This window comes from Schistocerca piceifrons, chromosome 5 (genome assembly GCF_021461385.2).
Source record: "Schistocerca piceifrons isolate TAMUIC-IGC-003096 chromosome 5, iqSchPice1.1, whole genome shotgun sequence".
Lineage (NCBI taxonomy): Eukaryota > Metazoa > Arthropoda > Insecta > Orthoptera > Acrididae > Schistocerca > Schistocerca piceifrons.
Window position 1 is genome coordinate 493,533,372 of NC_060142.1, and position 12,279 is coordinate 493,545,650.

Here is a 12,279-nt window from a genome sequence, read left to right on the forward strand (position 1 = left end):
ACTTCATCCCTCAGAGCTACCCATTCTTCTTCTACTGTATTTCTTTCCCCCATTCCTGTCAATTGTTCCCTTATGCTTTCCCTGAAACTCTCTACAACCTCTGGTTTTTTCAGTTTATCCAGGTCCCATCTCCTTAAATTCCCACCTTTTTGCAATTTCTTCAGTTTCAATCTGTAGTTCATAACCAATAGATTGTGGTCAGAATCCACATCTGCCCCTGGAAATGTCTTACAATTTAAAACCTGGTTCCTAAATCTCTGTCTTACCATTATATAATCTATCTGATACCTTTTAGTATCTCCAGGATTCTTCCAGGTATACAACCTTCTTTTATGATTCTTGAACCAACTGTTAGCTATGATTAAGTTAAGCTCTGTGCAAAATTCTACAAGGCGGCTTCCTCTTTCATTTCTTCCCCCCAATCCATATTCACCTACTATGTTTCCTTCTCTCCCTTTTCCTACTGACGAATTCCAGTCACCCATGACTATTAAATTTTCGTCTCCCTTCACTACCTGAATAATTTCTTTTATCTCGTCATACATTTCATCAATTTCTTCATCATCTGCAGAGCTAGTTGGCATATAAACTTGTACTACTGTAGTAGGCGGTGGCTTCGTGTCTATCTTGGCCACAATAATGCGTTCACTATGCTGTTTGTAGTAGCTAACCCGCACTCCTATTTTTTTATTCATTATTAAACCTACTCCTGCGTTACCCCTATTTGATTTTGTATTTATAACCCTGTAATCACCTGACCAAAAGTCTTATTCCTCCTGCCACCGAACTTCACTAATTCCCACTATATCTAACTTTAACCTATCCATTTCCCTTTTTAAATTTTCTAACCTACCTACCCCATTAAGGGATCTGACATTCCACGCTCCGATCCGTAGAACGCCAGTTTTCTTTCTCCTGATAACGACGTCCTCTTGAGTAGTCCCCGCCCGGAGATCCGAATGGGGGACCATTTTACCTCCGGAATATTTTACCCAAGAGGATGCCATCATCATTTAATCATACAGTAAAGCTGCATGTCCTCGGGAAAATTTACGGCTGTAGTTTCCCCTTGCTTTCAGCCGTTCGCAGTACCAGCACAGCAAGGCCGTTTTGGTTAATGTTACAAGGCCAGGTCAGTCAATCATCCAGACTGTTGCCCCTGCAACTACTGAAAAGGCTGCTGCCCCTCTTCAGGAACCACATGTTTGTCTGGCCTCTCAACAGATACCCCTCCGTTGTGGTTGCACCTACGGTACGGCCATCTGTATCGCTGAGGCACGCAAGCCTCCCCACCAACGGCAAGGTCCATGGTTCATGTTATTAACGGTCATAATTACTTTGTATTTCTATATTTAGTAAGCACTGAAATTAGAATAGTTTTTGCCGGCCGCTGTGCCAAGGGGTTCTAGGCGCTTCAGTCCGGAACCGCCCTGCTAATACCGTGGTAGGTTTGAATCCTGCCTCCGGCATGGATGTGTGTGATGTCCTTAGATTAGTTATGTTTAAGTAATTGTAAGTCTTGGGGATTGATGACCTCAGATGTTAAGTCCCATAGTGCTTAGAGCCGTTTGAACCATTTTTTTTCGAATAGTTTGCAATTAAAAATGGGGGCGCTAAGTGTTTGCGTTTGGTGCATGTTAGATCACATATTACTTCATACAAAATGGAGATAACATATTGAACTTTTATTTAAACTTGAGACAATATCAATATCTGTCGCCTGTCTTGGGGAAATGAATTGTATGTAGTGCACTCACTTCCCATCTTGTGCGTAAACGACAGAGCTGAAGTGAAATATTCACAATAGTCCTCATATCTCACAAACAGTTCGAGATACCGAAACGAAGCTTTGGCAAATGATTGCGTGAAAAGAAGATAATATTTTCCGACGTAACTAACATGCGAAACTTTCTTATATACTGTGATGTACGGGTGACTACAAATTTTTCAATTAAGGAACGTAGTTTTATGAAGAAAATACGAGAATTAGTATCGATTTCTAGCAAAGTAAATGAATAAATCACACTTTTACCCCATAGTTGTACAGAAACACATCTTCAATGCCTTATCTCTCCAGTCACCCCTCAGCTCCCAAAGACCCAGCGTCCGGCCACAGATGAGCATTCCGCTTGTGACTCTGTACTGCCCAGGACTGGAGCAACTGAATCACGTTCTCCGCCAATGTTTCGGCTACAACTCGTCGTGTCCTGAAATGCGGAATGTCCTACCCAGTATCCTTCCCACCCCTCCAACAATAGTAATCCACCTCCCACCTACACAATATCCTCATCCATCCCTACTTCACCCTGCTCTCAACCTCTTATTCCTTGCCTCATGGCTCATACCACTGTAATAGACCTAGACGCAAAACTTGTCCCACACTTCTCCAGTGCGGTCACCTATCCTATTAAAGGCAGGGCTACATGTGAAACCAGTCATGTAATCTACAAGCTAAGCTGCAACCACTCTGCTGCATTCTACATTAACATGACAACCAACAAGTTGTCTGTCCACATGAATTACAACTGACGAAATGTGGCCAAGAAAAAGCTGAACCACCCAGTTGCTAAGTGCACTGCGCAACACATCGTTTGGGCCGGCCGGAGTGGCCGAGCGGTTCTAGGCGCTTCAGTCTGGAACTGCGTGACCGCTACGGTCGCAGGTTCGAATCCTGCCTCGGGCATGGATGTGTGTGACGTCCTTAGGTTAGTTAGGTTTAAGTAGTTCTAAGTTTTAGGGGACTGATGACCTCAGAAGTTAAGTGCCAAAGTGCTCAGAGCCATTTGAACCAACACATCGTTCTTCATTTTAATGACTGCTTCACAGCCTGTGCCATCTGGATCCTTGATAGCAACGCCAGCTTTTCTGAACTGCACAGGTGGGAACTCTCCCTGCAGTATATCTTAAGTTTCCATACCCAACTGGTTTCAACCTTCACTAGTTATCGGTCTACACCTACCTGTCCTCTTATCTGTTCCCACCCCAGAACTGCACAGTCCTCTATGCCGCTAGTGGACCCACAGTCTTTTTACTTCTCTCCTTTTCCACTCCTCCCCCTTCCCTCCCTTCCCTACCAGCTGTCTAGCCTCCCTATTGCACCTAGCTGCCCTACCCACAATCCACCTCATCCCTCTATGATCCCACATTCTTTCCCCCACCCCTGTTCTCCTATACCTCCCCCTCATACGCCAGCTTCTATACCCCCACCAACCAGATTTCTTCTCTCATCATGCGCTGCCTCAGCTGCCAAAGACTGTGGTCATCTGTGTGTGAGTTGCATTTGCAGACATGTGCGCGTGCGTGGGCGTTCGCGCGTGAGCGCCTGTGTGTGTGTGTGTGTGTGTGTGTGTTTGTGTGTGTGTGTTTTGTATAATTCGGATAAAAGCCTTTTTGGCCGAAAGCTTGCTTTTTTGACGGTCTTTTTGTTGTGCCTATATGCGACTCGACATCTGTCCTATTCATAATACTGTCACAATTCCAGTCTGAATTTTCCATTGTTTGAAATCACCCTTTTATTTTTATTCCGTGCATGAGCTTTTCATAAGCTATTGACATTACTTATCCTCAGTTGTGTGATTAACAACAGACTCTTTCAGAGTTCTACTGCAATTGCAACTGTATTAGCATGTTATTGGTGTCAAGTTGTGTAAAACTCCGCTATATTTCGGGAAAAGAAGCAGATTTTAACATGGCAAGAACTGAAAGAAAAATAGGTGTACAAGGCAGGCGAAAATAAATAGCTCCCTCTGTTGTAATTTCGGCGCCATCCTGAAACCATTGTCATTTCAATAATAAACGGTTGACTTGTTGCACTATTTGTCGTACTGCCGTAACCCATTAATACGTTCGTTTGCTGACTTGCTAGCTGTAGCTTATAAGCTCTGCGCGATGGCGTATGTGTGAAGGCGTAAGCTGTAGAACTACACCTCCCCTACAACACAGTCCCTCCCACAGAGGACCCCACACTACTACGATTATCCGCACCCCTACCGCACCGTCTGAACACCTATGGGACGTGTAATACTGCACACACTCTACGGGCGCCTAGTTCCCTTCACATTTTCTAAAAGGTTGTGTGACTTGCTTCTATCACGTCAGGAGACAGTTCCACCCACTCGCAGAGGCCTCCAATGTATTATTTCCACCAATCCGCTCTCTCCACTATTTTTAACAACGGAATTGCTCCTGCACTATTTATGTTGGCACCTTTACTTTTAATTTATCAAATGCTGTTTTGATTTTTCTATCTCCTGAATCTGTCTTTCCGATGGCCAGTTCTTTTTGGATTTGTTCATATATTTCCTGCAACCATTTCGCCTTAGCTCTCCTATTCTTATTGTTTATTGAAAGGAAGACCATTTGCATGTATCATACTAAACAACGGTAGAGCTAGGATTGAATGTTGGGATAATTCGTTATAACATATCCCTAGTAAGAAAAAATTGGTGGTTTCTGGAATACGTAGCACTGTTTCCCGATTTTTGCGTATTTCCCAGACATAATTACAGCAGTGACGGTAAACAGTCACATCATCATGTTTGAAGACCATTACAGGTCCGTGAAGCTTAGTTCCCTTCGCGTTTTCAAAAGGTTGTGTCGTTATCTTATCAAATTAATAGGAATAGTTTCTGAAACACTCAGTTTTATTTAAATATATGTGCGCTCTCTCTCAACAGTGCGTTTGTCCGATTTTATGAAGTTTTATAAGCATATGTCCTTAGTGACTGGACATGGAGATTTCGTTTTCTTGTTGTAACGCGTTCTTGAATACTGTAGTGTTTATTTTTGCATGCTACAGACAGAACAACATGACTAGGTTATGGACAGGAGAGGAAACGGGCATTATAGGGTTGTGGGGTGCAGCTACCACTCTGAGATGAAGAAGTTGTTTGTAACACTACTGGCTACTACTAAGTTTGCAGTATACCGATAACGTTATTTCTGTGAAAGGACTTTTGTGACCATGAATGTGTGTAATGGAAACTTATCGGACTATTTTTCGGTTCTAGAAAGATTTTTATTGAGAGGAAACGATAGCAAAACAAGAGGGAATCGAGCCAAGGTTCAATAAGTAATCAAGCAATCTGTAATTCCGTAAAAGAAATGATCACGAGCCTAATTGGGCAAAGTTGTACTCAGTACTAGTATGATTCGTAAAGAAAGTTAACTATGCGAGTCGACTTTACTTGATACTAAACTTCTGTTTTGCTGATAAAATTGAGGACAGTAGAACAATTCATCAAGTAATATTCCAGTGGACTGACTTGAACTACACTTGGGAAGGTGTAATGTGTTTAGGTAACAACTGCCTCTCAACAACACTTACTGTCTGTAGTTCACAGTAGTAGGATGATGATAATTATAGGTAAACGATTATTTATGGAGGAGCACTATTGTCATGGACAAGGCGTTCTTTTGTTAGTTTAATTACAGGAAATTATTACTATTAAATTAGCTATGAATTAATAGTATCTTTTGTACTGATTACGATTTGCATTTTTCAAGGAACATTCACTACTTTATATTATTTAGCTCAAATGGAATGCGTAGCACCTGAATCTAGTATAGTTTGAATAATTGTAGCCAAATACCTATTTGGTTGCTGTTATTCTAATATGACATTTAAACTTGTCTCAACAACCAGCATGGCAACCCAGAATATAATTTATCGATAGATTCAGATCGTGTCTGTACACTTAAGTCACAGCACAAAATGGGAAACACTGTTAACTAAATTGCACATGAAACTGTAAACACTATTATTTCAATTAAAAGAAATTTTGACCTGAGTGCTTTAACTGCCCATTCATGAAAACTACACAGATTATTTCAAAACTTATGCTCACTAAATAAGTATATACTTTACAACTCCACAAAGTCAGTTAACTTTTGTTAAGGAAAATAATTGCTTTCCAGTTCAGTAAAACACGATACTCTGATTAATCGTAGCATTTGGGATAGGACTTTGTCTAGGTAAATGGCCGAGGATCAAATATGGTGGCTCAACACGAAATTTACAAAACACAAAATTATTATTTTTGAAAACGAAACCATATAACTGTCCACGCAGTTATACAATACTCAATTGCTAACGTGAGATAAAGATAGTGGCAGCGCCAATCTCCTGTGCTGTTCAAAAAAGGGCGTCCTAAGTATCCATGGCCCTTGGTATGTGATGAGCTCTGGAAATTCTCTTCTTAACGTCGGATTTTCGTAGTAAAGAGCTAACCAAAGTATGCCATGAATAATAAGCTGCATTACTTCCACATCCGAGGCTATTTTATACTATCTTGCAGTTCTTCTCGCCTCTTTCAAATCACAAGATGTTGCACCCATTTCTTGCTAGCCATCGACTGACTTATACCACACAAGAGCCTTCCAGTTCGATTTCCAGATCCATCTTTTCTATTCCCACCTAGCCAGTTCCGTTGCGGAGGGATTTCCCTCCAAGTTCTACATGATTACAAACTTTCTTTCACTATACATAAACCAGTATTACAATTAAATTTTTAGCTTTTTCATTTTTTTACATAACATTACTTTTGAATTTGTATTCATAGACTAATTACAATTACATAAACTTGTCATAAATAAAGAATAAAACATTAACGTCAATGTTGTATCAAAGAGCATACTTATAGAGAAGTCAGATTTGGTAAAAACAGAAAAATAATTTAGATAAAACTAGTACATGTAATATCGATAATTATGTTACACATGCCCCATGTTCCAATGATGTTTCTGTTAAGGGATACATCAGTGAAACATCTATTACACCTCAAGCAGTGTAGGCAGAAAGAAAAAAAGTTGTGAACAAATGACAACAGAATTCACTTCATATAAATAGCAATTAAAAAAACAAAAAGCATCGTTTCAATAATAAGATTAAAAAACAGCCGACCAGTTGCCAAGGATAAAGTAATCTTTACCTAGGTTTCGATAGATTTAAATCTATCTTCTTCAGAAGACCTAGGTTTCGATAGATTTAAATCTATCTTCTTCAGAAGATCTTCTGAAGAAGATAGATTTAAATCTATCGAAACCTAGGTAAAGATTACTTTATCCTTTGCAACTGGTCGGCTGTTTTTTAATCTTATTACGTGGAACCGTTGCTGTTGCGCAGCTATGTTTAAAATACTGAGCATCATTTCACCTCATTCGAATTAGAACTACATTAGTTATATTTCATATAATATTTCACAGTGAGGAAGAAATTCTTTGTTACATAGAGCACTGAACAACAATGGTTACACCAACATGATAATGACACATAAATAAGAGAATACTTAATACATAAATACAAGAGAGAAAATACGATACAAGCTTTTTCATAAACATTATTTAATTTTTTCAGTATTTACAATTGTTTACTAGGACCTTTAAGCAGTTTATTTCTTTTGCTTTCAAGGCCATATAGTTAGCTATTCTTCAAATTTTTTATCATTTTCAAAAACACTATTGACGAATATACTTTCAGTTTGTGTGCATGAAAAGCAATTAGGAAAAATTGTTACTTTCACTAGGTGTGTGTTTTTGGCTGCATTAATTTATATTCAGTTCAGCAAAACTCTGTTCACAATAAGCATAAATTTTCTCACTGCCCCTCCATAACTTCAGATAGTCCACGCCAACACCTTTCTTTACAAACCTTGCTTTACCTAGGGATCACTTGGCTGCTAACTCAGATATTTGGCAGTCCTTTGGAAACATATTTCCATGCTTTATCCAATTAGCAAGAAATTTTGATGCCTATTTCACATATTGGCAGTCCATTTTATCAAACTGCAATTCATTACACGATACAGCCTTTTAGCGTGTTATTTCACTTTTTTGGAATGTCCATCTCAATCTACACATAGTTACATCGTTAAGAATCTGAAACGTATAAACATATATTAGCAAACCTATAACAGCCTATCTTCACACTATTGTAATATCTGTTACAAAACGTATATTGTAAAAAAAATATTATAATACGGTTCATATTATTCAGGACACATTCTCAAACAGTGCTCTGGACATAAAGTTTCAAGTTCATTATGTTAGCAACACCTGAGAGCTTCTTTGATTTTGGGTACACCAGATAGTATGTGTTAGTGTGAGGAGTTCCTTGCAATTCAAATGGGCCATTGTAAATACATTTATTTTGGAAATTTCATGATTGAATTTATTAGATTTCTCACGAGTTTCAACGAGAACAAAATCTCCAGTTCTGAACTTGGTAACTTTGAGGTATTTATCATGCCTCTTAGATCTGGCTTCCGCTTTCTGCTTCATTCTTTCGCTCAATAATTCCTTTTTTATGTTCAGTCCTGCGTTTACACATGGTGGAAATTCTAAGGTCTCTTCTATTATACTTTTACTATTTAGCAAAATGTCCTCTGGAGTAAAACCCTTGGACTCGTGGTGTAGGGCATTCATGACAACTTCACATGCTGACACAAATCTGCCGCACGCCCTACGGCTGCGGTGGCAGTAAGTTCTACATAATCTACCTAGTTCGTGCATATACCTTACAACAGGGCTACTTGCTGGGTGGTAGGCTGAAATATATTTTACATGGAAATTGTACTGCTCCATACCCTACTTCCATATCTTTGTAATAAACTGAGTCATTATCTAACAACACTGATTTAGGTTTTCCTGTAGTATTGGAGTATTCTACCATCCTATTCAGTATTGCTTTAGCTGTTGCCTTCTTAACGGGGAAACGGTTTATAAACTTTGAAAATACTACTAATACTACTGAAATATATGTCCAATTACCAGAAGTTTTACTAAGGAAGATGTACAAATCCACGGACAGTAGATCCATCGTATCTTCCAGTGTGTTGTTTTGCACAGGACCTTGATTATTTCGATTCGCCACCTTCGCTCTTTAGCAAATGTCACACGACTTTATAAGGTCAGTTACTTTCTTGTTGATATTATACATGGAATCTTTTCTACGCATTTTTTCGACCCTCAGTGTCCTGATGCAACTTGGAAATAGTCTATCACCTCAGTCTCGAATTGAGACGGCCAACATAGTTTCCAATCCGCCCTATCCAGATTTTTTTCCTTTGTATAAAACGCCTTTAAAGATCTTGGAACATTTAGCAATTTGGGGATAATGTACGATATCAAAATTGACTTTCATTGATTTCCAAACTATCTTCATTTTGGCAATCTCATCTTTAATGAACCTCATCTGAATCTTCATTACTTTCTTTTGGCACACAAATTAAATCTGGTAATCTAGATAAGGCATCTGCTACATAATTTTCAGTCCCTTTGACGTAACGAATTTCGTAATCGAACTGTTGAAGGTAAAGAGCCCATGTGGTTAATCAGCCGGTTAATAGGCCGCAGCCTTTCAGAAATGTCAGTGCTTTATGGTTCTTATGTGTAATTTTTTAAGCCCCCATAAATAAATAATTGATTATAACGCTTTCTTTTCTGATATGGTGTAATTCTTTTCATATTCAGTTAACGTCCTATTTTCGAATGGTGTTGTTTTGTGATATGATTCTTGTTTGTTGGAAAATTTCAACCCTAATACCATACGAACTGCTGTCTGTACTCATTTGGAAGGGTCCTGTTAATACTGGCTGGTGTAAAACATTACTCCTCATTAGTTCACTTTTTAACTTTTCGAACCATCCTGACATTCTTTAGTCCAAATAAAATCACTGTTCTTTCACAGTAGGTTGTTTACATAGGGACTATCAAATTTGTGATAAAATCCACAAAGTCCAAGGAAGACCTTAAGTTTCTTTTTGTTCTTGGGTGGAGGGCATTTTTCAATAGCATTTAATTTTTCTATTTGCTTGGGAATCCCAGAAATGATAATGATATGTCCCAGGAATTTTATCTGTCTTCTAACTAATTCACCTTTTCTAGTTTTAATGTTATCCCACCTGCCTGAAGAGCAGAGAAGCCTATGTTTAACAATTCACAGTGCCCTTGCAATTCTTCTGTGGCGATAAACAAGTCTTCTACATATATTGTCAATCTAATACTTAGTTCTCGTTGTAGTACTTAATCTGAAGCTCTGATAAATACTGAAACAAATGATTAAGACCTAAATGGACAACTTTCTACTGATAACGTTTTCCGACAAATAACGCGGTACATTTGCGAGATTTCCCATTCAGTGGAATCTGCCAGTATCCATCCGTCAAATTAAGGCTTGTTAAGTAATACAAATTATGAAATTTTTGCAGCACCTCATCTAGATTTTCTGGTAGGGGTACTTCTCTTTTGACAATCTTATTTAAAGTTCGTGCGTCAGTCACCACTCGCACGCCCCCATCTTTCTTATTTACAATTACGGGAGATCTATTATATTCCCTGTTACTTCGTTCAGTTGCCCCGCATTCAACTATTTTTTCTATTTCTACCCGTACAGCTTGTTTCTTACACAAGGAAGCCGAGTAAGGTCTCACGAAAAACGTTTCGTGTGTCAGAGGTTCGATACACTACTCAAAGTTCTTAACTAGCACAAGTTTGTACGCAAATACATCGTCGTTTCTTTCTAATATGCTAAACAGTTCAGAATTTTCTTCTAGTGCGAGGTCTTGTAAGTTCTCAATGATTTCTTTAAAACCATCCTCTTTCTGGTTATCATCAATTAAGCGTTTGACATGGTACATTTCAAAAACACTAAAAACTTTCATTTCTAGCATCAGTTTCTAACTGCACAACTTCGTTACTGCAGTGAAAGACCACATTTTCTTTATCCAGCCAATGTATCCCTAAATTCATTTCGGCATTTCAATCTGGACCGTCCAAGAAATCATGTTCGAATTTTATATTTTATTTTATTTAATTATTAATTTATTTATTTTATTTAAAAAACAACATACAGTCATTAATTTTTTGAACAGCATTAACTTTTAATCAATACTATGGACCAAAGCATCATTTACAATTTATTTTACATTTTTCTACTATTGTAGACATAAGCGATAAAGTACTGTTCCAAATGTTTGGTAGTAAGATTGTGTCTTCATTTTTATAAGCAGAAAAGGACCGTTCTATGTCAACTGAGGTAACTGGACAGTATTTGAATTTGGCTGCTACGTTGGCGCTTATTGTTTCTGGCAAAAGTTCACCTGTCCCATTAATAAAACTATCAATTTGGCAGAAGGATTCAAAGCCTGGGTTATTGTTTAAAATATTTTGAAACTTTTCTTTATTTTTTTTTTTTTTTTTTTTTGGGAACACTTCCGGCAATGAGGAGTTCAGTAGAATAATTTTATTCATTAACTAAATAGATTCATTCAAGAACATACCTTGAGTTTCAAGCTTTTTAATACTTGCAGGCATGTGGAAAAACTGAGTGCTTATCATAGTAATGTCTTTTTTAATACCGGAATCAGTAAAAGCTTTCTTGCACTGGCAAACTGCCAACGCCTCTGCACTATCGAAGTCGTTTACTATCCCTCTAATGGCCTCGAAATGTTCTTTGTAAAACAACATAGCTTCGACCCATGTACCCCAACGAGTTACTACTGGTTCCGGAAGGAAAGGCACATTTGGTAGTTTTTCTTTGTAGGTCTTGATGCGAGCTGGAGCCTTTAGAAACACTTCCTTTGTGGGTAAAATTAGCTTATTTACATTCACAAACGTGGAACATACTTTCAGCAAGGCGGTGTACTCCATGAGCAAACCACGTCACATGAATCAAATTGGGATAAAATACTCGGAGGGCTTTTTCTGCTTTGATCATACAGGAAGCATCATCTGAAAAAACTCAAACATCCTTTCACATGCAGAAGATTCTGGAAATATTTTTCTAATACCGTCATTCACAAATCTGGCGACTGTAGAATGATTTACTTTTTCAAGTTCTTTGCAGGCCGCTAACTAGGAAGAACGAGGCTCTTTTTTTAAAGCACCAACAATTAATTTAGCAATGTAATGACCACAAGTGTCTGTAGTTTCGTCAACTGAAATTCAGATAACGCTATCCTTGAGTTCATTGCGTATTTCTTCCAGAAAATTTACGCAACTTGTCGGTATGTAATGTTGATTCATATGATATATTTTGATTTAAGCAATATTTGCGCAGGAAGCCTTTGAAGACGGGGTTTGTAAGTTTATAAAGAGGAACATTTCTTGAAATGAATGCTTCACATAGATACATGTAAAACCTACTTTTTTGGTTACCTTTGAACAAATCCCTGGTACTGCAGCTTGCTGTTGTCAGAAGTTGTTGTCGTGCTCTTTTCTTCTGCATTCCTACGATATGAAGACTTATCTTGATATGCTGGTCTATTTTCACGAAATGTTTTT

General features: G+C 38.2%; 1 protein-coding gene across 1 annotated transcript in view; it reads left to right on the forward strand.

Moving 5' to 3' along the window:
- LOC124798349 (solute carrier family 52, riboflavin transporter, member 3-A-like) overlaps positions 1-12,279 on the forward strand; it is a 113,034-nt gene that overhangs the window by 82,378 nt on the left and 18,377 nt on the right. The window lies entirely within an intron of this gene.